The 25,776-nt window shown below is 37.4% G+C and overlaps 15 non-coding genes across 15 annotated transcripts; all 15 read left to right on the top strand.

Annotated features, from left to right (window-relative positions):
- The first annotated feature begins 681 nt into the window (after positions 1-681).
- trnag-ucc (transfer RNA glycine (anticodon UCC)) lies at positions 682-753 on the top strand. The gene has a single exon. It is a non-coding gene; the product is annotated as a tRNA-Gly (tRNA).
- A 597-nt stretch (positions 754-1,350) lies between these two features.
- trnag-ucc (transfer RNA glycine (anticodon UCC)) lies at positions 1,351-1,422 on the top strand. Its single transcript has one exon. It is a non-coding gene; the product is annotated as a tRNA-Gly (tRNA).
- A 597-nt stretch (positions 1,423-2,019) lies between these two features.
- On the top strand, positions 2,020-2,091 carry trnag-ucc (transfer RNA glycine (anticodon UCC)). The gene has a single exon. It is a non-coding gene; the product is annotated as a tRNA-Gly (tRNA).
- Positions 2,092-3,811: 1,720 nt separating this feature from the next.
- Positions 3,812-3,883, top strand: trnag-ucc (transfer RNA glycine (anticodon UCC)). Its single transcript has one exon. It is a non-coding gene; the product is annotated as a tRNA-Gly (tRNA).
- Positions 3,884-4,480: 597 nt separating this feature from the next.
- trnag-ucc (transfer RNA glycine (anticodon UCC)) lies at positions 4,481-4,552 on the top strand. The gene has a single exon. It is a non-coding gene; the product is annotated as a tRNA-Gly (tRNA).
- Positions 4,553-5,818: 1,266 nt separating this feature from the next.
- On the top strand, positions 5,819-5,890 carry trnag-ucc (transfer RNA glycine (anticodon UCC)). Its single transcript has one exon. It is a non-coding gene; the product is annotated as a tRNA-Gly (tRNA).
- Positions 5,891-8,427: 2,537 nt separating this feature from the next.
- trnag-ucc (transfer RNA glycine (anticodon UCC)) lies at positions 8,428-8,499 on the top strand. The gene has a single exon. It is a non-coding gene; the product is annotated as a tRNA-Gly (tRNA).
- A 6,595-nt stretch (positions 8,500-15,094) lies between these two features.
- On the top strand, positions 15,095-15,166 carry trnag-ucc (transfer RNA glycine (anticodon UCC)). Its single transcript has one exon. It is a non-coding gene; the product is annotated as a tRNA-Gly (tRNA).
- A 1,049-nt stretch (positions 15,167-16,215) lies between these two features.
- Positions 16,216-16,287, top strand: trnag-ucc (transfer RNA glycine (anticodon UCC)). The gene has a single exon. It is a non-coding gene; the product is annotated as a tRNA-Gly (tRNA).
- A 1,501-nt stretch (positions 16,288-17,788) lies between these two features.
- trnag-ucc (transfer RNA glycine (anticodon UCC)) lies at positions 17,789-17,860 on the top strand. The gene has a single exon. It is a non-coding gene; the product is annotated as a tRNA-Gly (tRNA).
- A 2,172-nt stretch (positions 17,861-20,032) lies between these two features.
- trnag-ucc (transfer RNA glycine (anticodon UCC)) lies at positions 20,033-20,104 on the top strand. Its single transcript has one exon. It is a non-coding gene; the product is annotated as a tRNA-Gly (tRNA).
- Positions 20,105-21,153: 1,049 nt separating this feature from the next.
- On the top strand, positions 21,154-21,225 carry trnag-ucc (transfer RNA glycine (anticodon UCC)). Its single transcript has one exon. It is a non-coding gene; the product is annotated as a tRNA-Gly (tRNA).
- Positions 21,226-21,822: 597 nt separating this feature from the next.
- Positions 21,823-21,894, top strand: trnag-ucc (transfer RNA glycine (anticodon UCC)). The gene has a single exon. It is a non-coding gene; the product is annotated as a tRNA-Gly (tRNA).
- A 597-nt stretch (positions 21,895-22,491) lies between these two features.
- On the top strand, positions 22,492-22,563 carry trnag-ucc (transfer RNA glycine (anticodon UCC)). The gene has a single exon. It is a non-coding gene; the product is annotated as a tRNA-Gly (tRNA).
- Positions 22,564-24,952: 2,389 nt separating this feature from the next.
- On the top strand, positions 24,953-25,024 carry trnag-ucc (transfer RNA glycine (anticodon UCC)). The gene has a single exon. It is a non-coding gene; the product is annotated as a tRNA-Gly (tRNA).
- The last annotated feature ends 752 nt before the right edge of the window (positions 25,025-25,776 follow it).

Genomic DNA, 25,776 nt, shown 5'->3' with positions numbered 1-25,776 from the left:
TCCATGGACTAAATATTGGTGGAAAAGTGGCTAGCATAGCTGCCTTCCAAGCAATTGACCTGGGTTCCGTTTCCGGCCAATGCATGGCTTGTGTTATCTTGGCAATATCCAGTCAGTTCAAAGTATTTACTTATCTATTGATCAGCAAAAAACCCAGACTTAACAGCCAATTTCTAATTGTATATTTTGCATTTTAGAAATTTCAAGGAAAAAAATTATCCAAGAACCAAGCATTGGTGTATAGCGGCTAGCATAGCTGCTTTCCAACAATTAGACCCAGTTTTGATTCCCAGCCAGTGCATGGCTTGGGTTGTTTTGGCAAAATCCAGTCCGTTTAAAGTTGTTACTCAACCATTGATAAGCAAACGTCCCTGAGATTCCAGCTAATTTTAGATGATAGCAGCCAATTTCATATGGTGCATTTCAGATTTTAGAATTTCAAGGCAGCAATTGTCCATGGACTAAATATTGGTGGAAAAGTGGCTAGCACAGCTGCCTTCCAAGCAATGGACCTCGGTTCCGTTAACGGCCAATGCACTGCTTGTGTTATCTTGGCAATATCCAGTCAGTTGAAAGTTTTTACTTAACTATTGATCAGCAAAAAACCCAGAGATAACAGCCAATTTCCTATGGTTAATTTTACATTTTAGAATTTCAAATCTAAAATTACCTAATCACTAGGCATTGGTGGTATAGTGGTTAGCATAGCTGCCTTCCAAGCAGTTGACCTGGGTTCGATTCCCGGCCAATGCATGACTTACATTATATTGGCAACGTCCAGTCAGTTGAAAGTTTTTACTCAACTATTGAGCAGCAAAAACCCAGATTTAACAGCTAATTTCTAATTGTTTATTTTACATTTTAGAAATTTCAAGGAAAAAAATTATCCAAGAACCAAGTATTTGTGTATAGCAGCTAGCATAGCTGCCTTCCAACAATTAAACCCAGTTTTGATTCCCAGCCAGTGCATGGCTTGGGTTGTTTTGGCAAAATCCAGTCCGTTTAAAGTTGTTACTCAACCATTGATAAGCAAACGTCCCTGAGATTCCAGCTAATTTTAGATGATGGCAGCCAATTTCCTATGGTGTATTTTAGATTTTAGAATTTTTAAGGCAGCAATTGTCCATGGACTAAATATTGGTGGAAAAGTGGCTAGCATAGATGCTTTCAAAGCAATTGACCTGGGTTCCGTTAACGGCCAATGCATGGCTTGTGTTATCTTGGCAATGTCCAGTCAGTTGAAAGTTTTTACTTAACTATTTATCAGCAAAAAACCCAAACTTAACAGCCAATTTCCAATGGTTAATTTTACCTTTTAGAATTTCAAGACCAAAATAATCTTATTACCAGGCATTGGTGGTATAGTGGTTAGCATAGCTGCCTTCCAAGCAGTTGACCCGGGTTCGATTCCCGGCCAATGCATGACTTGAATTATATTGGCAAGTCCAGTCAGTTGAAAGTTTTTACTTAACTATTGATCAGCAAAAAACCCGGACTCAACAGCCTATTTCTAATTGTTTATTTTAAATTTTAGAAATTTCAAAGAAAAAAATTATCCAAGAACCAAGCATTGGTGTATAGCGGCTAGCATAGCTGCTTTCCAACAATTAGACCCAGTTTTGATTCCCAGCCAGTGCATGGCTTGGGTTGTTTTGGCAAAATCCAGTCCGTTTAAAGTTGTTACTCAACCATTGATAAGCAAATGTCCCTGAGATTCCAGCTAATTTTAGATGATAGCAGCCAATTTCATATGGTGTATTTTAGATTTTTAGAATTTCAAGGCAGCAATTGTCCATGGACCAAATATTGTTGGAAATGTGGCCAGCATAGCTGCCTTCCAAGCAATTGACCTGGGTTCCGTTAACGGCCAATGCATGGCTTGTGTTATCTTGGCAATATCCAGTCAGTTGAAAGTTTTTACTTAACTATTGATCAGCAAAAAACCCAGAGATAACAGCCAATTTCCTATGGTTAATTTTACATTTTAGAATTTCACATCTAAAATTACCTGATTACCAGGCATTGGTGGTATAGTGGTTAGCATAGCTGCCTTCCAAGCAGTTGACCTGGGTTCGATTCCCGGCCAATGCATGACTAGCATTATATTGGCAAGTCCAGTCAGTTGAAAGTTTTTACTCATTTATTGATCAGCAAAAAACCCGGACTTAAAAGCCAATTTCTAATTGTTTATTTTACATTTTTCAAATTTCAAAACAAAAAATTATCCAAAAACCAAGTATCTGTGTATAGCGGCTAGCATAGCTGCCTTCCAACAATTAAACCCAGTGTTGATTCCCAGCCAGTGCATGGCTTGAGTTGTTTTGGCAACGTCCAGTCTGTTTAAAGTTGTTACTCAACCATTGATAAGCAAACAACCCTGAGATTCCAGCTAATTTTAGATGATTGCAGCCAATTTCATATGGTGTATTTTAGATTTTTAGAATTTCAAGGCAGCAATTGTCCATGGACCAAATATTGTTGGAAATGTGGCCAGCATAGCTGCCTTCCAAGCAATGGACCTCGGTTCCGTTAACGGCCAATGCACTGCTTGTGTTATCTTGGCAATATCCAGTCAGTTGAAAGTTTTTACTTAACTATTGATCAGCAAAAAACCCACAGATAACAGCCAATTTCCTATGGTTAATTTTACATTTTAGAATTTCAAATCTAAAATAATCTAATTACTAGGCATTGGTGGTATAGTGGTTAGCATAGCTGCCTTCCAAGCAATTGACCTGGGTTCGATTCCCGGCCAATGCATGACTTGCATTGTATTGGCAACGTCCAGTCAGTTGAAAGCTTTTACTCAACTATTGATCAGCAAAAAACCCGGACTTAACAGCCAATTTCTAATTGTTTATTTTACATTTTAGAAATTTCAAAACAAAAAATTATCCAAAAACCAAGTATTTGTGTATAGCGGCTAGCATAGCTGCCTTCCAACAATTAAACCCAGTTTTGATTCCCAGCCAGTGCATGGCTTGAGTTGTTTTGGCAGCGTCCAGTCTGTTTAAAGTTGTTACTCAACCATTGATAAGCAAACAACCCTGAGATTCCAGCTAATTTTAGATGATAGCAGCCAATTTCTTATGGTGTATTTTAGATTTTAGAATTTCAAGGCAATAATTGTCCATGGACTAAATATTAATGGAAAAGTGGCTAGCATAGCTGCCTTCAAAGCAATTGACCTGGGTTCCGTTAACGGCCAATGCATTGCTTGTGTTATTTTGGCAATGTCCAGTCAGTTGAAAGTTTTTACTTAACTATTGATCAGCAAAAAACCCAGATTTAACAGCTAATTTATAATTGTTTATTTTACATTTTAGAAATTTCAAGGAAAAAAATTATCCAAGAACCAAGTATTTGTGTATAGTGGCTAGCATAGCTGCCTTCCAACAATTAAACCCAGTTTTGATTCCCAGCCAGTGCATGGCTTGGGTTGTTTTGGCAAAATCCAGTCTGTTTAAAGTTGTTACTCAACCATTGATAAGCAAACGTCCCTGAGATTCCAGCTAATTTTAGATGATGGCAGCCAATTTCCTATGGTGTATTTTAGATTTTAGAATTTTTAAGGCAGCAATTGTCCATGGACTAAATATTGGTGGAAAAGTGGCTAGCATAGATGCCTTCCAAGCAATTGACCTGGGTTCCGTTAACGGCCAATGCATGGCTTGTGTTATCTTGGAAATGTCCAGTCAGTTGAAAGTTTTTACTTAACTATTTATCAGCAAAAAACCCAAACTTAACAGCCAATTTCCTATGGTCAATTTTACATTTTAGAATTTCAAGACCAAAATAATCTTATTACCAGGCATTGGTGGTATAGTGGTTAGCATAGCTGCCTTCCAAGCAGTTGACCCGGGTTCGATTCCCGGCCAATGCATGACTTGCGTTATATTGGCAAGTCCAGTCAGTTGAAAGTTTTTACTTAAATATTGATCAGCAAAAAACCCGGACTCAACAGCCTATTTCTAATTGTTTATTTTAAATTTTAGAAATTTCAAAGAAAAAAATTATCCAAGAACCAAGCATTGGTGTATAGCGGCTAGCATAGCTGCTTTCCAACAATTAGACCCAGTTTTGATTCCCAGCCAGTGCATGGCTTGGGTTGTTTTGGCAAAATCCAGTCCGTTTAAAGTTGTTACTCAACCATTGATAAGCAAATGTCCCTGAGATTCCAGCTAATTTTAGATGATAGCAGCCAATTTCATATGGTGTATTTTAGATTTTTAGAATTTCAAGGCAGCAATTGTCCATGGACCAAATATTGTTGGAAATGTGGCCAGCATAGCTGCCTTCCAAGCAATTGACCTGGGTTCCGTTAACGGCCAATGCATGGCTTGTGTTATCTTGGAAATGTCCAGTCAGTTGAAAGTTTTTACTTAACTATTTATCAGCAAAAAACCCAAACTTAACAGCCAATTTCCTATGGTTAATTTTACATTTTAGAATTTCAAGACCAAAATAATCTTAATACCAGGCATTGGTGGTATAGTGGTTAGCATAGCTGCCTTCCAAGCAGTTGACCCGGGTTCGATTCCCGGCCAATGCATGACTTGAATTAAATTGGCAAGTCCAGTCAGTTGAAAGTTTTTACTTAACTATTTATCAGCAAAAAACCCGGACTCAACAGCCTATTTCTAATTGTTTATTTTAAATTTTAGAAATTTCAAAGAAAACAATTATCCAAGAACCAAGCATTGGTGTATAGCGGCTAGCATAGCTGCTTTCCAACAAATAGACCCAGTTTTGATTCCCAGCCAGTGCATGGCTTGGGTTGTTTTGGCAAAATCCAGTCCGTTTAAAGTTGTTACTCAACCATTGATAAGCAAATGTCCCTGAGATTCCAGCTAATTTTAGATGATAGCAGCCAATTTCATATGGTGTATTTTAGATTTTTAGAATTTCAAGGCAGCAATTGTCCATGGACCAAATATTGTTGGAAATGTGGCCAGCATAGCTGCCTTCCAAGCAATGGGCCTCGGTTCCGTTAACGGCCAATGCACTGCTTGTGTTATCTTGGCAATATCCAGTCAGTTGAAAGTTTTTACTTAACTATTGATCAGCAAAAAACCCAGAGATAACAGCCAATTTCCTATGGTTAATTTTACATTTTAGAATTTCAAATCTAAAAGTACCTAATTACTAGGCATTTGTGGTATAGTGGTTAGCATAGCGGCCTTCCAAGCAGTTGACCTGGGTTCGATTCGCGGCCAATGCATGACTTGCATTATATTGGCAACGTCCAGTCAGTTGAAAGTTTTTACTCAACTATTGATCAGCAAAAAACCCAGACTTAACAGCCAATTTCTAATTGTATATTTTGCATTTTAGAAATTTCAAGGAAAAAAATTATCCAAAAACCAAGCATTGGTGTATAGCGGCTAGCATAGCTGCTTTCCAACAATTAGACCCAGTTTTGATTCCCAGCCAGTGCATGGCTTGGGTTGTTTTGGCAAAATCCAGTCCGTTTAAAGTTGTTACTCAACCATTGATAAGCAAACGTCCCTGAGATTCCAGCTAATTTTAGATGATAGCAGCCAATTTCATATGGTGCATTTCAGATTTTAGAATTTCAAGGCAGCAATTGTCCATGGACTAAATATTGGTGGAAATGTGGCTAGCACAGCTGCCTTCCAAGCAATGGACCTCGGTTCCGTTAACGGCCAATGCACTGCTTGTGTTATCTTGGCAATATCCAGTCAGTTGAAAGTTTTTACTTAACTATTGATCAGCAAAAAACCCAGAGATAACAGCCAATTTCCTATGGTTAATTTTACATTTTAGAATTTCAAATCTAAAATTACCTAATCACTAGGCATTGGTGGTATAGTGGTTAGCATAGCTGCCTTCCAAGCAGTTGACCTGGGTTCGATTCCCGGCCAATGCATGACCTGCATTATATTGGCAACGTCCAGTCAGTTGAAAGTTTTTACTCAACTATTGAGCAGCAAAAACCCAGATTTAACAGCTAATTTGTAATTGTTTATTTTACATTTTAGAAATTTCAAGGGAAAAAATTATCCAAGAACCAAGTATTTGTGTATAGCAGCTAGCATAGCTGCCTTCCAACAATTAAACCCAGTTTTGATTCCCAGCCAGTGCATGGCTTGGGTTGTTTTGGCAAAATCCAGTCCGTTTAAAGTTGTTACTCAACCATTGATAAGCAAATGTCCCTGAGATTCCAGCTAATTTTAGATGATAGCAGCCAATTTCATATGGTGTATTTTAGATTTTTAGAATTTCAAGGCAGCAATTGTCCATGGACCAAATATTGTTGGAAATGTGGCCAGCATAGCTGCCTTCCAAGCAATTGACCTGGGTTCCGTTAACGGCCAATGCATTGCTTGTGTTATCTTGGCAATATCCAGTCAGTTGAAAGTTTTTACTTAACTATTGATCAGCAAAAAACCCAGAGATAACAGCCAATTTCCTATGGTTAATTTTACATTTTAGAATTTCAAGTCTAAAATTACCTAATTACCAGGCATTGGTGGAATAGTGGTTAGCATAGCTACCTTCCAAGCAGTTGACCTGGGTTCGATTTCCGGCCAATGCATGACTTGCATTATATTGGCAACGTCCAGTCAGTTGAATGTTTTTACTCATTTATTGATCAGCAAAAAACCCGGACTTAAAAGCCAATTTCTAATTGTTTATTTTACATTTTACAAATTTCAAAACAAAAAATTATCCAAAAACCAAGTATCTGTGTATAGCGACTAGCATAGCTGCCTTCCAACAATTAAACCCAGTTTTGATTCCCAGCCAGTGCATGGCTTGAGTTGTTTTGGCAACGTCCAGTCTGTTTAAAGTTGTTACTCAACCATTGATAAGCAAACAACCCTGAGATTCCAGCTAATTTTAGATGATTGCAGCCAATTTCCTATGGTGTATTTTAGATTTTAGAATTTTAAGGCAGCAATTGTCCATGGACTAAATATTGGTGGAAAAGTGGCTAGCATAGCTGCCTTCCAAGCAATTGACCTGGGTTCCGTTTCCGGCCAATGCATGGCTTGTGTTATCTTGGCAATATCCAGTCAGTTGAAAGTATTTACTTAACTATTGATCAGCAAAAAACCCAGACTTAACATTCAATTTCTAATTGTATATTTTGCATTTTAGAAATTTCAAGGATAGAATTCAAATCTAAATATTAATGGAAAAGTGGCCAGCATAGCTGCCTTCAAAGCAATTGACCTGGGTTCCGTTAACGGCCAATGCATTGCTTGTGTTATCTTGGCAATGTCCAGTCAATTGAAAGTTTTTACTTAACTATTGATCAGCAAAAAACCCAGAGATAACATCCAATTTCCTATGGTTAATTTTACATTTTTGAATTTCAAGACTAAAATTACCTATTTACCAGGCATTGGTGGTATAGTGTTTAGCATAGCTGCCTTCCAAGCAGTTGACCCGGGTTTGATTCCCGGCCAATGCATGACTTGCATTATATTGGCAAGTCCAGTCAGTTGAAAGTTTTTACTCAACTATTGATCAGCAAAAAACCCGGACTTAACAGCCAATTTCTAATTGTTTATTTTACATTTTAGAAATTTCAAAGCAAAAAATTATCCAAGAACCAAGCATTTTTGTATAGCGGCTAGTTTTGATTCCCAGCCAATGCGTGGCTTGAGTTTTTTGGCAGCGTCCAGTCTGTTTAAAGTTGTTACTCAACCATTGATAAGCAAACGTCCCTGAGATTCCAGGTAATTTTAGATGATAGCAGCCAATTTCGTATGGTTTATTTTAGATTTTAGAATTTCAAGGCAGCAATTGTCCATGGGCTAAATATTGGTGGAATAGTGGCTAGCATAGCTGCCTTCCAAGCAATTGACCTGGGTTCCGTTTCCGGCTAATGCATGGCTTGTGTTATTTTGGCAATGTCCAGTCAGTTGAAAGTTTTTACTTAACTATTGATCAGCAAAAAACCCAAGGATAACAGCCAATTTCCTATGGTTAATTTTACATTTTAGAATTTTTAAGACAAAAATCTTGTAAGTACCAGGCATTGGTGGTGTAGTGGTCAGCATAGCTACCTTCCGAGTAGATTCCTGGCCAATTCATGGCTTGCAATATATTGGCAATGTCCAGGCAGTTGAAAGTTCTCATTAAACTAATGATCAGCAAAATAAACCTGAGATATCAGCCAATTTCCTATGGTTTATTTTAGAACTTAGAATTTCAAGGCAAAAATTGCCCAAGGACAAAATTTTGGTGGTATAGTCGCTAGCAAAGCTGCCCTTCAAGCAGTTCAGCTGGGTTCCACTTCCGGCCAATCCATGGCTTGTGTTATCTTGGCAATGTCCAGTCAGTTGAAAGTTTTTACTTAACTATTGATCAGCAAAAAACCCAGAGATAACAGCCAATTTTCTACGGTGTATTTTACATTTTAAAATTTCAAGGCAAAAACTATGTAAGTACCAGGCATTGGTGGTATAGTGGTTAGCATAGCTGCCTTCCAAGCAGTTGACCTGGGTTCGATTCCCGGCCAATGCATGACTTGCATTATATTGGCAATGTCCAGTCAGTTGAAAGTTAATACTCAACTATTGATCAGCAAAAACCCAGATTTAACAGCTAATTTGTAATTGTTTATTTTACATTTTAGAAATTTCAAGGAAAAAAATTATCCAAGAACCAAGCATTTGTGTATAGCGGCTAGCATAGCTGCTTTCCAACAAAAAGACCCATTTTTGATTCCCAGCCAGTGCATGGCTTGAGTTGTTTTGGCAACGTCCAGTCTGTTTAAAGTTGTTACTCAACCATTGATAAGCAAACGACACTGAGATTCCAGCTAATTTTAGATGATAGCAGCCAAATTCCTATGGTTTATTTTAGATTTTAGAATTTCAAGGCAACAATTGTCCATGGACTAAATATTGGTGGAAATGTGGCTAGCATAGCTGCCTTCCAAGCAATTGACCTGGGTTCCGTTTCTGGCCAATGCATGGCTTGTGTTATCTTGGCAATATCCAGTCAGTTGAAAGTATTTAGTTAACTATTGATCAGCAAAAAACCCCGACATAACAGCCAATTTCTAATTGTATATTTTACATTTTATAAATTTCAAGGCAAAATATTCTCCAAGAACCAAGCATTTGTGTATAGCGGCTAGCATAGCTGCCTTCCAACAATTAGACCCAGTTTTCATTCCCAGCCAGTGCATGGCTTGAGTTGTTTTGGCAATTTCCAGTCTGTTTAAAGTTGTTACTCAACCATTGATAAGCAAAAGTCCATATGATTCCAGCTACTTCCAGATGATAGCAGCCAATTTCCTATGGTGTATTTTAGATTTAAAAATTTCAAGGCAGCAATTGTCCATGGACTAAATATTGGTGGAAAAGTGGCTAGCATAGCTGCCTTCCAAGCAATTGACCTGGGTTCCGTTTCCGGCCAATGAATGGCTTGTGTTATCTTGGCAACGTCCAGTCAATTGAACGTTTTTACTTAACTATTGATCAGCAAAAAACCCAGAGATAGCAGCCAATTTCCTATGCTTTATTTTAGATTTTAGAAATTCAAAGCAAAAACTATCATATTACAAGGCATTGGTGGTATAGTGGTTAGCATAGCTACCTTCCAAGCAGTAAACCCGTGTTGGATTCCCGGTCAATGCATGACTTGTATTATATTGGCAACGTCCAGTCAATTGAAAGTTTTTACTCAACTATTGATCAGCAAAAACACCTGACTTAACAGCCAATTTCTAATTGTTTATTTTACATTTTTGAAATTTCAAGGCAAAAAATTACCCAGGAACCAAGCATTTGTGTATAGTGGCTAGCATAGCTGACCTCCAAGAATTAGACCTAGTTTTGATTACCAGCCACTGCATGGCTTGAGTTGTTTTGGCAACGTCCAGTCCGTTTAAATTTGTTACTCAACCATCGATAAGCAAACGACCCTGAGATTCCAGCTAATTTTAGATGATAGCAGCCAATTTCCTATGGTGTATTTTAGATTTAAGAATTTCAAGGCAGCAATTGTCCATGGACTTAATATTGGTAAAATAGTGGCTAGCATAGCTGCCTTCCAAGCAATTGACCTGGCTTCCGTTTCCGGCCAATGAATGGCTTGTGTTATCTTGGCAATGTCCAGTCAGTTGAAAGTTTTTACTTATTTATTGATCAGCAAAAAACCCAGAGATAATAGCCAATTTCCTATGGTTTATTTTACATTTCAGAATTTCAAAGCAAAAATTATCATAGAACCAGGCGTTGGTGGTATAGTGTTTAGCATAGCTGCCTTCCAAGCTGTTGACCCAAGTTCCATTCCCGGCCAATGCATGACTTGCATTATATTGGAAAAGTCCTGTCAGTTGAAAGTTTTTACTTAACTATTGATCAACAAAAAACCCACAGATAACAGCCAATTTCCTATGGTTTATTTTACATTTTAGAATTCTAATGCAAAATTTATCAACGGTGGTATAGTGGTTAGCATAGCTGCCTTCCAAGCAGTTGACCCGGGTTCGATTCCTGGCCAATGCATGACTTGCGTTATATTGGCAACGTCCAGTCAGTTGAAAGTTTTTACTCAACTATTGATCAGCAAAAAACCCGGACTTAACAGCCAATTTCTAATTGTTTATTTTACATTTTAGAAATTTCAAAACAAAAAATTATCCAAAAACCAAGTATTTTTGTATAGCGGCTAGTTTTGATTCCCAGCCAGTGCGTGGCTTGAGTTGTTTTGGCAGCGTCCAGTCTGTTTAAAGTTGTTACTCAACCATTGATAAGCAAACGTCCCTGAGATTCCAGGTAATTTTAGATGATAGCAGCCAATTTCCTATGGTTTGTTTTAGATTTTAGAATTTCAAGGCAGCAATTGTCCATGGACTTAATATTGGTAAAGTGGCTAGCATAGATGCCTTCCAAGAAATTGACCTGGTTTCCGTTTCCGGCCAATGCATTGCTTGTGTTATCTTGGCAATGTCCAGTCAGTTGAAAGTTTTTACTTAACTATGGATCAGCAAAAAATTCAGAGATAACAGCCAATTTCCTATGGTTAATTTTACATTTTAGAATTTCAAGACAAAAATATGTAAGTACAAGGCTCTGGTGGTATAGTGGTTAGTATAGCTGCCTTCCAATTAGTTGACCGGCGTTCGATTCCCGGCCAATGCATAACTTGCATTACATTGGCAAAGTCCAGTCAGTTGAAGATGTTTACTCAACTATTGATTAGCAAAAAAAACCCAGACTTAACAGCCAATTTCTAATTGTATATTTTACATTTTAGAAAATTCTAAGCAAAAAATTATCCAAGAACCAAGCATTGGTGTATAGCGGCTAGCATAGCTGCTTTCCAACAATTAGACCCAGTTTTGATTCCCAACCAGTGCATTGCTTGAGTTGTTTTGGTAAAGTCCAGTCCGTTTAAAGTTGTTACTCAACCATTGATAAGCAAATGTCCCTGAGATCCCAGCTAATTTTAGATGATAGCAGCCAATTTCCTATAATTTATTCTAGATTTTAGAATTTCAAGGCAGCAATTGTCCATGGACTAAATATTGGTGGTCTAGTGTCTAGCAAAACTACCTTCCAAGCAGTCGACCTATGTTCCATTTCCGGCCAATTCATGGCTTGTGTTATCTTGGCAACGTCCAGTCAGTTGAAAGTTTTTACTCAACTATTGATCATCAAAAAACCCAGAGATAACAGTCAATGTCTAATTGTTTATTTTACATTTTAGAATTTCAAAAGCAAAAATTATCCAAGAACCAAGTATTTGTGTATAGTGGCTAGCATGGCTGCCTTCCAAGAGGTAAACCCGGTTTTCATTCCCAGCCAGTGTATGGTTTGAGTTGTTTTGGCAACGTCCAGTCTGTTGAAAGCTGTTATTCAACCATTGATAAGCAAACGACACTGAGATTCCAGCTAATTTTTAATGGTTTGTTTATGTTTTCTGAATTTTTTGGTCAAAGTAAACCATAAACCAAGCATTTTTGTGTATAGTGGCTAGCATAGCTGCCTTCCAAGAAGTAGACCCGGTTTTGATTCACAGCCAGTGCATGATGCCTTGAGTTGTTTTGATAAGGTCCAGTCTGTCAACCACTGATATGCAAACAACACTGAGATTTCAGCTAATTTTTAATGGTTTGTTTATGTTTTCTGAATTTCCTGGTCAAAATAAACCATAAACCAAGCATTGGTGGTATAGTGCAGTGGTTCTCAACCTTTTTTCAGTGATGTACCCCCTGTGAACATTTTTTTAATTCAAGTACCCCCTAATCAGAGCAAAGCATTTTTGGTTGAAAAAAATAGATAAAGAAGTAAAATACAGCACTATGTCATCAGTTTCTGATTTATTAAATTGTATAAAAGCGCAAAATATTGCTCATTTGTAGTGGTCTTTCTTGAACTATTTGAAAAAAAAGATATAAAAATAACTAAAAACTTGTTGAAAAATAAACAAGTGATTTAATTATAAATAAAGATTTCTACACATAGAAGTAATCAACTTAAAGTGCCCTCTTTGGGGATTGTAATAGAGATACATCTGGATTCATGAACTTCATTCTCAACATTTCTTCACAAAAAAAGAAATCTTTAACATCAATATTTATGGAACATGTCCACATGTCTCAGCTGCATTACTGCTACGCTTTAACCAAGCCTCCATTGTTTTCTACATGGATAGTTGACAGTTGGTGCCGTGTGGCACCGCCAGGTAGGGTTAAACCATCATGGAATGGGGGAAACTTTGGCTTTATGGTAATGAATGGAATAGCCTACTTGATTAGATGTTAAGTTTATGAACTTACATTCATATTTTGTCAAAGTATTATTCAATAAATATATTTATAAAGGATTTTTGAATTGTTGCTATTTTTAGAATATTTAAAAAAAATCTCACGTACCCCTCGGCATACCTTTAAGTATCCCCAGGGGTACGCGTACCCCCATTTGAGAACCACTGGTATAGTGGATAGCATAGCTGACATGATAAAAGTTGAGTGGGGTTTAACACCTGGCCCATGCTTGGTTGGAACTGTTTTGGAATTATCCAGTTCATTGAAAAGTTGTTACTCAACCCTTTACCAGAAATCAACCAATAGATTACAGCTAATTTTCAAAGTTTTATTTAAAGTTTTAAGATTTTAAGGCACAATATACTCAAGGAACAGGCATTTCCAAGCAGTTGACCTGGGTTCCATTTCCGGCCAATGCATGGCTTGAGTTATTTTGGCAACGTCCAGGCAGTTGAAAGATTTTACATAACTATTGATCAGCAAAAAACCCAGACTTAACAGCCAATTTATATTTGTTTATTTTACATTTTAGAAATTTCAAGGCAAAAAATCATCCTAGAACCAAGCATTTGTGTATAGTGGCTGGCATAGCTGCCTTCCAAGAAGTAGACCCGGTTTTGATTCCCAGCTAGTGCATGGCTTGAGTTATTTTGGCAACGTCCAGGCAGTTGAAAGATTTTACATAACTATTGATCAGCAAAAAACCCAGACTTAACAGCCAATTTATATTTGTTTATTTTACATTTTAGAAATTTCAAGGCAAAAAATCATCCTAGAACCAAGCATTTGTGTATAGTGGCTGGCATAGCTGCCTTCCAAGAAGTAGACCCGGTTTTGATTCCCAGCTAGTGCATGGCTTGAGTTGTTTTGGCAACGTCCAGTCCGTTGAAAGTTGTTATTTAATCATTGATAAGCAAACGACACTGAGATTCCAGCTAATTTTTAATGGTTTGTTTATATTTTCTAAATTTCCAGGTCAAAGTTAACCATGACCCAAGCATTGGTGGTATAGAGCAGGGGTCACCAACGCGGTGCCCGCGGGCACCAGGTCGCCCGTAAGGACCAGATGAGTCGCCCGCGGGCCTGTTCTAAAAAAAATAAAATAAAAAAATAAAATAAAAATAATAATAATTTTTTTTTTTTTTTTTTTTTTAATTAAATCTACATAGAAAAAACACAAGATACACTTTCAATCAGTGCATCAACCCAAACAACCTCCCCCATGCACACTCATCCACACCCACTCACACAAAAGGGGTTATTTCTTTCTGCTACCAATATTCTGGTTCCCACAACATAGACAACACATCTGCAAGGGACACAGTCCCTGAAGCACACATGATTGTATAGGCTGCTGGTCCACTAACATTTTCATTAATTACTATTTTTTATGTAATTATTTTTATATTGTTTTACTTTCTTTTTTATCCAAGAAAATGTTTTTTATTTATTTATCTTATTTTATTTTATTTTTTAAAAAAGGGCCTTATCTTCAACAGACCAGGTTGTCAATGAAATTAGATTTGTTTAAAGGGTTTTTTAAACCAGGCCCAGTCCAGATAATGTCCAAGTCGGACTCAGCAACACACACCTTCATTCATGTACACAGAAAAAAATTAGGGAACACAACAGATTGCATATAATTTATAAACAAAATTACATTTTCAAAATAAGCATTTATGTACAGTCCAGATTATGTCCAGGTCACTCAAATTAGGGAACACAACAACAGATATCATATAATCTATAAACATAATTATACTTTCAAATTAAGAAAGTTTTTACTCATTTATTGGTCAGCAAAAAACCCGGACTTAAAAGCCAATTTGTAATTGTTTATTTTACATTTGACAAATTTCAAAACAAAAAATTATCCAAAAACCAAGTATCTGTGTATAGCGGCTAGCATAGCTGCCTTCCAACAATTAAACCCAGTTTTGATTCCCAGCCAGTGCATGGCTTGAGTTGTTTTGGCAAAATCCAGTTTGTTTAAAGTTGTTACTCAACCATTGATAAGCAAACGTCCCTGAGATTCCAGCTAATTTTAGATGATGGCAGCCAATTTCCTATGGTGTATTTTAGATTTTAGAATTTTTAAGGCAGCAATTGTCCATGGACTAAATATTGGTGGAAAAGTGGCTAGCATAGATGCCTTCCAAGCAATTGACCTGGGTTCCGTTAACGGTCAATGCATGGCTTGTGTTATCTTGGCAATGTCCAGTCAGTTGAAAGTTTTTACTTAACTATTTATCAGCAAAAAACCCAAACTTAACAGCCAATTTCCTATGGTTAATTTTACATTTTAGAATTTCAAGACCAAAATAATCTTTTTACCAGGCATTGGTGGTATAGTGGTTAGCATAGCTGCCTTCCAAGCAGTTGACCCGGGTTCGATTCCCGGCTAATGCATGACTTGAATTATATTGGCAAGTCCAGTCAGTTGAAAGTTTTTACTCATTTATTGATCAGCAAAAAACCCGGACTTAAAAGCCAATTTCTTATTGTTTATTTTACATTTTACAAATTTCAAAACAAAAAATTATCCAAAAACCAAGTATCTGTGTATAGCGGCTAGCATAGCTGCCTTCCAACAATTAAACCCAGTTTTGATTCCCAGCCAGTGCATGGCTTGGGTTGTTTTGGCAAAATCCAGTCCGTTTAAAGTTGTTACTCAACCATTGATAAGCAAATGTCCCTGAGATTCCAGCTAATTTTAGATGATAGCAGCCAATTTCATATGGTGTATTTTAGATTTTTAGAATTTCAAGGCAGCAATTGTCCATGGACCAAATATTGTTGGAAATGTGGCCAGCATAGCTGCCTTCCAAGCAATTGACCTGGGTTCCGTTAACGGCCAATGCATTGCTTGTGTTATCTTGGCAAGTCCAGTCAGTTGAAAGTTTTTACTCATTTATTGATCAGCAAAAAACCCGGACTTAAAAGCCAATTTGTAATTGTTTATTTTACATTTTACAAATTTCAAAACAAAAAATTATCCAAAAACCAAGTATCTGTGTATAGCGGCTAGCATAGCTGCCTTCCAACAATTAAACCCAGTTTTGATTCCCAGCCAGTGCATGGCTTGAGTTGTTTTGGCAACATCCAGTCTGTTTAAAGTTGTTACTCAACCATTGATAAGCAAACAACCCTGAGATTCCAGCTAATTTTAGATGATTGCAGCCAATTTCCTATGGTATATTTTAGATTTTAGAATTTTAAGGCAGCAATTGTCCAGGGACTAAATATTGGTGGAAAAGTGGCTAGCATAGATGCCTTCCAAGCAATTGACCTGGGTTCCGTTAACGGCCAATGCATTGCTTGTGTTATCTTGGCAATGTCCAGTCAGTTGAAAGTTTTTACTTAACTATTTATCAGCAAAAAACCCAAACTTAACAGCCAATTTCCAATGGTTAATTTTACATTTTAGAATTTCAAGACCAAAATAATCTTATTACCAGGCATTGGTGGTATAGTGGTTAGCATAGCTGCCTTCCAAGCAGTTGACCCGGGTTCGATTCCCGGCCAATGCATGACTTGAATTATATTGGCATGTCCAGTCAGTTGAAAGTTTTTACTTAACTATTGATCAGCAAAAAACCCGGACTCAACAGCCTTTTTCTAATTGTTTATTTTAAATTTTAGAAATTTCAAAGAAAAAAATTATCCAAGAACCAAGCATTGGTGTATAGCGGCTAGCATAGCTGCTTTCCAACAATTAGACCCAGTTTTGATTCCCAGCCAGTGCATGGCTTGGGTTGTTTTGGCAAAATCCAGTCCGTTTAAAGTTGTTACTCAACCATTGATAAGCAAATGTCCCTGAGATTCCAGCTAATTTTAGATGATAGCAGCCAATTTCATATGGTGTATTTTAGATTTTTAGAATTTCAAGGCAGCAATTGTCCATGGACCAAATATTGTTGGAAATGTGGCCAGCATAGCTGCCTTCCAAGCAATTGACCTGGGTTCCGTTAACGGCCAATGCATTGCTTGTGTTATCTTGGCAAGTCCAGTCAGTTGAAAGTTTTTACTCATTTATTGATCAGCAAAAAACCCGGACTTAAAAGCCAATTTCTAATTGTTTATTTTATATTTTACAAATTTCAAAACAAAAAATTATCCAAAAACCAAGTATCTGTGTATAGCGGCTAGCATAGCTGCCTTCCAACAATTAAACCCAGTTTTGATTCCCAGCCAGTGCATGGCTTGGGTTGTTTTGGCAAAATCCAGTCCGTTTAAAGTTGTTACTCAACCATTGATAAGCAAACAACCCTGAGATTCCAGCTAATTTTAGATGATTGCAGCCAATTTCCTATGGTATATTTTAGATTTTAGAATTTTAAGGCAGCAATTGTCCATGGACTAAATATTGGTGGAAAAGTGGCTAGCATAGCTGCCTTCCAAGCAATTGACCTGGGTTCCGTTTCCGGCCAATGCATGGCTTGTGTTATCTTGGCAATATCCAGTCAGTTGAAAGTATTTACTTAACTATTGAGCAGCAAAAACCCAGACTTAACAGCCAATTTCTAATTGTATATTTTGCATTTTAGAAATTTCAAGGAAAAAAATTATCCAAGAACCAAGCATTGGTGTATAGCGGCTAGCATAGCTGCTTTCCAACAATTAGACCCAGTTTTGATTCCCAGCCAGTGCATGGCTTGGGTTGTTTTGGCAAAATCCAGTCCGTTTAAAGTTGTTACTCAACCAATGATAAGCAAACGTCCCTGAGATTCCAGCTAATTTTAGATTATAGCAGCCAATTTCATATGGTGCATTTCAGATTTTAGAATTTCAAGGCAGCAATTGTCCATGGACTAAATATTGGTGGAAAAGTGGCTAGCACAGCTGCCTTCCAAGCAATGGACCTCGGTTCCGTTAACGGCCAATGCACTGCTTGTGTTATCTTGGCAATATCCAGTCAGTTGAAAGTTTTTACTTAACTATTGATCAGCAAAAAACCCAGAGATAACAGCCAATTTCCTATGGTTAATTTTACATTTTAGAATTTCAAATCTAAAATGACCTAATCACTAGGCATTGGTGGTATAGTGGTTAGCATAGCTGCCTTCCAAGCAGTTGACCTGGGTTCGATTCCCGGCCAATGCATGACTTGCATTATATTGGCAACGTCCAGTCAGTTGAAAGTTTTTACTCAACTATTGAGCAGCAAAAACCCAGATTTAACAGCTAATTTCTAATTGTTTATTTTACATTTTAGAAATTTCAAGGAAAAAAATTATCCAAGAACCAAGTATTTGTGTATAGCAGCTAGCATAGCTGCCTTCCAACAATTAAACCCAGTTTTGATTCCCAGCCAGTGCATGGCTTGGGTTGTTTTGGCAAAATCCAGTCCGTTTAAAGTTGTTACTCAACCATTGATAAGCAAACGTCCCTGAGATTCCAGCTAATTTTAGATGATGGCAGCCAATTTCCTATGGTGTATTTTAGATTTTAGAATTTTTAAGGCAGCAATTGTCCATGGACTAAATATTGGTGGAAAAGTGGCTAGCATAGATGCTTTCCAAGCAATTGACCTGGGTTCCGTTAACGGCCAATGCATGGCTTGTGTTATCTTGGCAATGTCCAGTCAGTTGAAAGTTTTTACTTAACTATTTATCAGCAAAAAACCCAGACTTAACAGCCAATTTCCAATGGTTAATTTTACCTTTTAGAATTTCAAGACCAAAATAATCTTATTACCAGGCATTGGTGCTATAGTGGTTAGCATAGCTGCCTTCCAAGCAGTTGACCCGGGTTCGATTCCCGGCCAATGCATGACTTGAATTATATTGGCAAGTCCAGTCAGTTGAAAGTTTTTACTTAACTATTGATCAGCAAAAAACCCGGACTCAACAGCCTATTTCTAATTGTTTATTTTAAATTTTAGAAATTTCAAAGAAAAAAATTATCCAAGAACCAAGCATTGGTGTATAGCGGCTAGCATAGCTGCTTTCCAACAATTAGACCCAGTTTTGATTCCCAGCCAGTGCATGGCTTGGGTTGTTTTGGCAAAATCCAGTCCGTTTAAAGTTGTTACTCAACCATTGATAAGCAAATGTCCCTGAGATTCCAGCTAATTTTAGATGATAGCAGCCAATTTCATATGGTGTATTTTAGATTTTTAGAATTTCAAGGCAGCAATTGTCCATGGACCAAATATTGTTGGAAATGTGGCCAGCATAGCTGCCTTCCAAGCAATTGACCTGGGTTCCATTAACGGCCAATGCATTGCTTGTGTTATCTTGGCAAGTCCAGTCAGTTGAAAGTTTTTACTCATTTATTGATCAGCAAAAAACCCGGACTTAAAAGCCAATTTCTAATTGTTTATTTTATATTTTACAAATTTCAAAACAAAAAATTATCCAAAAACCAAGTATCTGTGTATAGCGGCTAGCATAGCTGCCTTCCAACAATTAAACCCAGTTTTGATTCCCAGCCAGTGCATGGCTTGGGTTGTTTTGGCAAAATCCAGTCCGTTTAAAGTTGTTACTCAACCATTGATAAGCAAACAACCCTGAGATTCCAGCTAATTTTAGATGATTGCAGCCAATTTCCTATGGTGTATTTTAGATTTTAGAATTTTAAGGCAGCAATTGTCCATGGACTAAATATTGGTGGAAAAGTGGCTAGCATAGCTGTCTTCCAAGCAATTGACCTGGCTTCCGTTTCCGGCCAATGCATGGCTTGTGTTATCTTGGCAATATCCAGTCAGTTCAAAGTATTTACTTATCTATTGATCAGCAAAAAACCCAGACTTAACAGCCAATTTCTAATTGTATATTTTACATGTTAGAAATTTCAAGGAAAAAAATTATCCAAGAACCAAGCATTGGTGTATAGCGGCTAGCATAGCTGCTTTCCAACAATTAGACCCAGTTTTGATTCCCAGCCAGTGCATGGCTTGGGTTGTTTTGGCAAAATCCAGTCCGTTTAAAGTTTTTACTCAACCATTGATAAGCAAATGTCCCTGAGATTCCAGCTAATTTTAGATGATAGCAGCCAATTTCATATGGTGTATTTTAGATTTTTATAATTTCAAGGCAGCAATTGTCCATGGACCAAATATTGTTGGAAATGTGGCCAGCATAGCTGCCTTCCAAGCAATGGACCTCGGTTCCGTTAACGGCCAATACACTGCTTGTGTTATCTTGGCAATATCCAGTCAGTTGAAAGTTTTTACTTAACTATTGATCAGCAAAAAACCCAGAGATAACAGCCAATTTCCTATGGTTAATTTTACATTTTAGAATTTCAAATCTAAAATTACCTAATTAACAGGCATTGGTGGTATAGTGGTTAGCATAGCTGCCTTCCAAGCAGTTGACCTGGGTTCGATTCCCGGCCAATGCATGACTTGCATTATATTGGCAAGTGCAGTCAGTTGAAAGTTTTTACTCATTTATTGATCAGCAAAAAACCCGGACTTAAAAGCCAATTTCTAATTGTTTATTTTACATTTTACAAATTTCAAAACAAAAAATTATCCAAAAACCAAGTATCTGTGTATAGCGGCTAGCATAGCTGCCTTCCAACAATCAAACCCAGTTTTGATTCCCAGCCAGTGCATGGCTTGAGTTGTTTTGGCAACGTCCAGTCTGTTTAAAGTTGTTACTCAACCATTGATAAGCAAACAACCCTGAGATTCCAGCTAATTTTAGATGATCGCAGCCAATTTCCTATGGTGTATTTTAGATTTTAGAATTTTAAGGCAGCAATTGTCCATGGACTAAATATTGGTGGAAAAGTGGCTAGCATAGCTGCCTTCCAAGCAATTGACCTGGGTTCCGTTTCCGGCCAATGCATGGCTTGTGTTATCTTGGCAATATCCAGTCAGTTCAAAGTATTTACTTATCTATTGATCAGCAAAAAACCCAGACTTAACAGCCAATTTCTAATTGTATATTTTGCATTTTAGAAATTTCAAGGAAAAAAATTATCCAAGAACCAAGCATTGGTGTATAGCGGCTAGCATAGCTGCTTTCCAACAATTAGACCCAGTTTTGATTCCCAGCCAGTGCATGGCTTGGGTTGTTTTGGCAAAATCCAGTCCGTTTAAAGTTGTTACTCAACCATTGATAAGCAAACGTCCCTGAGATTCCAGCTAATTTTAGATGATAGCAGCCAATTTCATATGGTGCATTTCAGATTTTAGAATTTCAAGGCAGCAATTGTCCATGGACTAAATATTGGTGGAAAAGTGGCTAGCACAGCTGCCTTCCAAGCAATGGACCTCGGTTCCGTTAACGGCCAATGCACTGCTTGTGTTATCTTGGCAATATCCAGTCAGTTGAAAGTTTTTACTTAACTATTGATCAGCAAAAAACCCAGAGATAACAGCCAATTTCCTATGGTTAATTTTACATTTTAGAATTTCAAATCTAAAATTACCTAATCACTAGGCATTGGTGGTATAGTGGTTAGCATAGCTGCCTTCCAAGCAGTTGACCTGGGTTCGATTCCCGGCCAATGCATGACTTACATTATATTGGCAACGTCCAGTCAGTTGAAAGTTTTTACTCAACTATTGAGCAGCAAAAACCCAGATTTAACAGCTAATTTCTAATTGTTTATTTTACATTTTAGAAATTTCAAGGAAAAAAATTATCCAAGAACCAAGTATTTGTGTATAGCAGCTAGCATAGCTGCCTTCCAACAATTAAACCCAGTTTTGATTCCCAGCCAGTGCATGGCTTGGGTTGTTTTGGCAAAATCCAGTCCGTTTAAAGTTGTTACTCAACCATTGATAAGCAAACGTCCCTGAGATTCCAGCTAATTTTAGATGATGGCAGCCAATTTCCTATGGTGTATTTTAGATTTTAGAATTTTTAAGGCAGCAATTGTCCATGGACTAAATATTGGTGGAAAAGTGGCTAGCATAGATGCTTTCAAAGCAATTGACCTGGGTTCCGTTAACGGCCAATGCATGGCTTGTGTTATCTTGGCAATGTCCAGTCAGTTGAAAGTTTTTACTTAACTATTTATCAGCAAAAAACCCAAACTTAACAGCCAATTTCCAATGGTTAATTTTACCTTTTAGAATTTCAAGACCAAAATAATCTTATTACCAGGCATTGGTGGTATAGTGGTTAGCATAGCTGCCTTCCAAGCAGTTGACCCGGGTTCGATTCCCGGCCAATGCATGACTTGAATTATATTGGCAAGTCCAGTCAGTTGAAAGTTTTTACTTAACTATTGATCAGCAAAAAACCCGGACTCAACAGCCTATTTCTAATTGTTTATTTTAAATTTTAGAAATTTCAAAGAAAAAAATTATCCAAGAACCAAGCATTGGTGTATAGCGGCTAGCATAGCTGCTTTCCAACAATTAGACCCAGTTTTGATTCCCAGCCAGTGCATGGCTTGGGTTGTTTTGGCAAAATCCAGTCCGTTTAAAGTTGTTACTCAACCATTGATAAGCAAATGTCCCTGAGATTCCAGCTAATTTTAGATGATAGCAGCCAATTTCATATGGTGTATTTTAGATTTTTAGAATTTCAAGGCAGCAATTGTCCATGGACCAAATATTGTTGGAAATGTGGCCAGCATAGCTGCCTTCCAAGCAATTGACCTGGGTTCCGTTAACGGCCAATGCATTGCTTGTGTTATCTTGGCAATATCCAGTCAGTTGAAAGTTTTTACTTAACTATTGATCAGCAAAAAACCCAGAGATAACAGCCAATTTCCTATGGTTAATTTTACATTTTAGAATTTCACATCTAAAATTACCTGATTACCAGGCATTGGTGGTATAGTGGTTAGCATAGCTGCCTTCCAAGCAGTTGACCTGGGTTCGATTCCCGGCCAATGCATGACTAGCATTATATTGGCAAGTCCAGTCAGTTGAAAGTTTTTACTCATTTATTGATCAGCAAAAAACCCGGACTTAAAAGCCAATTTCTAATTGTTTATTTTACATTTTTCAAATTTCAAAACAAAAAATTATCCAAAAACCAAGTATCTGTGTATAGCGGCTAGCATAGCTGCCTTCCAACAATTAAACCCAGTGTTGATTCCCAGCCAGTGCATGGCTTGAGTTGTTTTGGCAACGTCCAGTCTGTTTAAAGTTGTTACTCAACCATTGATAAGCAAACAACCCTGAGATTCCAGCTAATTTTAGATGATTGCAGCCAATTTCATATGGTGTATTTTAGATTTTTAGAATTTCAAGGCAGCAATTGTCCATGGACCAAATATTGTTGGAAATGTGGCCAGCATAGCTGCCTTCCAAGCAATGGACCTCGGTTCCGTTAACGGCCAATGCACTGCTTGTGTTATCTTGGCAATATCCAGTCAGTTGAAAGTTTTTACTTAACTATTGATCAGCAAAAAACCCAGAGATAACAGCCAATTTCCTATGGTTAATTTTACATTTTAGAATTTCAAATCTAAAATAATCTAATTACTAGGCATTGGTGGTATAGTGGTTAGCATAGCTGCCTTCCAAGCAATTGGCCTGGGTTCGATTCCCGGCCAATGCATGACTTGCATTGTATTGGCAACGTCCAGTCAGTTGAAAGCTTTTACTCAACTATTGGTCAGCAAAAAACCCAGACTTAACAGCCAATTTCTAATTGTTTATTTTACATTTTAGAAATTTCAAAACAAAAAATTATCCAAAAACCAAGTATTTGTGTATAGCGGCTAGCATAGCTGCCTTCCAACAATTAAACCCAGTTTTGATTCCCAGCCAGTGCATGGCTTGAGTTGTTTTGGCAGCGTCCAGTCTGTTTAAAGTTGTTACTCAACCATTGATAAGCAAACAACCCTGAGATTCCAGCTAATTTTAGATGATAGCAGCCAATTTCTTATGGTGTATTTTAGATTTTAGAATTTCAAGGCAGTAATTGTCCATGGACTAAATATTAATGGAAAAGTGGCTAGCATAGCTGCCTTCAAAGCAATTGACCTGGGTTCCGTTAACGGCCAATGCATTGCTTGTGTTATTTTGGCAATGTCCAGTCAGTTGAAAGTTTTTACTTAACTATTGATCAGCAAAAAACCCAGATTTAACAGCTAATTTATAATTGTTTATTTTACATTTTAGAAATTTCAAGGAAAAAAATTATCCAAGAACCAAGTATTTGTGTATAGTGGCTAGCATAGCTGCCTTCCAACAATTAAACCCAGTTTTGATTCCCAGCCAGTGCATGGCTTGGGTTGTTTTGGCAAAATCCAGTCTGTTTAAAGTTGTTACTCAACCATTGATAAGCAAACGTCCCTGAGATTCCAGCTAATTTTAGATGATGGCAGCCAATTTCCTATGGTGTATTTTAGATTTTAGAATTTTTAAGGCAGCAATTGTCCATGGACTAAATATTGGTGGAAAAGTGGCTAGCATAGATGCCTTCCAAGCAATTGACCTGGGTTCCGTTAACGGCCAATGCATGGCTTGTGTTATCTTGGAAATGTCCAGTCAGTTGAAAGTTTTTACTTAACTATTTATCAGCAAAAAACCCAAACTTAACAGCCAATTTCCTATGGTCAATTTTACATTTTAGAATTTCAAGACCAAAATAATCTTATTACCAGGCATTGGTGGTATAGTGGTTAGCATAGCTGCCTTCCAAGCAGTTGACCCGGGTTCTATTCCCGGCCAATGCATGACTTGAATTAAATTGGCAAGTCCAGTCAGTTGAAAGTTTTTACTTAAATATTGATCAGCAAAAAACCCGGACTCAACAGCCTATTTCTAATTGTTTATTTTAAATTTTAGAAATTTCAAAGAAAAAAATTATCCAAGAACCAAGCATTGGTGTATAGCGGCTAGCATAGCTGCTTTCCAACAATTAGACCCAGTTTTGATTCCCAGCCAGTGCATGGCTTGGGTTGTTTTGGCAAAATCCAGTCCGTTTAAAGTTGTTACTCAACCATTGATAAGCAAATGTCCCTGAGATTCCAGCTAATTTTAGATGATAGCAGCCAATTTCATATGGTGTATTTTAGATTTTTAGAATTTCAAGGCAGCAATTGTCCATGGACCAAATATTGTTGGAAATGTGGCCAGCATAGCTGCCTTCCAAGCAATTGACCTGGGTTCCGTTAACGGCCAATGCATGGCTTGTGTTATCTTGGAAATGTCCAGTCAGTTGAAAGTTTTTACTTAACTATTTATCAGCAAAAAACCCAAACTTAACAGCCAATTTCCTATGGTTAATTTTACATTTTAGAATTTCAAGACCAAAATAATCTTAATACCAGGCATTGGTGGTATAGTGGTTAGCATAGCTGCCTTCCAAGCAGTTGACCCGGGTTCGATTCCCGGCCAATGCATGACTTGAATTAAATTGGCAAGTCCAGTCAGTTGAAAGTTTTTACTTAACTATTTATCAGCAAAAAACCCGGACTCAACAGCCTATTTCTAATTGTTTATTTTAAATTTTAGAAATTTCAAAGAAAACAATTATCCAAGAACCAAGCATTGGTGTATAGCGGCTAGCATAGCTGCTTTCCAACAAATAGACCCAGTTTTGATTCCCAGCCAGTGCATGGCTTGGGTTGTTTTGGCAAAATCCAGTCCGTTTAAAGTTGTTACTCAACCATTGATAAGCAAATGTCCCTGAGATTCCAGCTAATTTTAGATGATAGCAGCCAATTTCATATGGTGTATTTTAGATTTTTAGAATTTCAAGGCAGCAATTGTCCATGGACCAAATATTGTTGGAAATGTGGCCAGCATAAATGCCTTCCAAGCAATGGACCTGGGTTCCGTTAACGGCCAATGCATTGCTTGTGTTATCTTGGCAATATCCAGTCAGTTGAAAGTTTTTACTTAACTATTGATCAGCAAAAAACCCAGACTTAACAGCCAATTTCCTATGGTTAATTTTACATTTTAGAATTTCAAATCTAAAATTACCTAATTACTAGGCATTTGTGGTATAGTGGTTAGCATAGCGGCCTTCCAAGCAGTTGACCTGGGTTCGATTCGCGGCCAATGCATGACTTGCATTATATTGGCAACATCCAGTCAGTTGAAAGTTTTTACTCAACTATTGAGCAGCAAAAACCCAGATTTAACAGCT

This window comes from Entelurus aequoreus, linkage group LG04 (genome assembly GCF_033978785.1).
Source record: "Entelurus aequoreus isolate RoL-2023_Sb linkage group LG04, RoL_Eaeq_v1.1, whole genome shotgun sequence".
Taxonomy (NCBI): Eukaryota; Metazoa; Chordata; class Actinopteri; order Syngnathiformes; family Syngnathidae; genus Entelurus; species Entelurus aequoreus.
The sequence above is the reverse complement of the archived record's forward strand: the minus strand, read 5'-3'. Positions and strand labels throughout refer to the sequence as shown.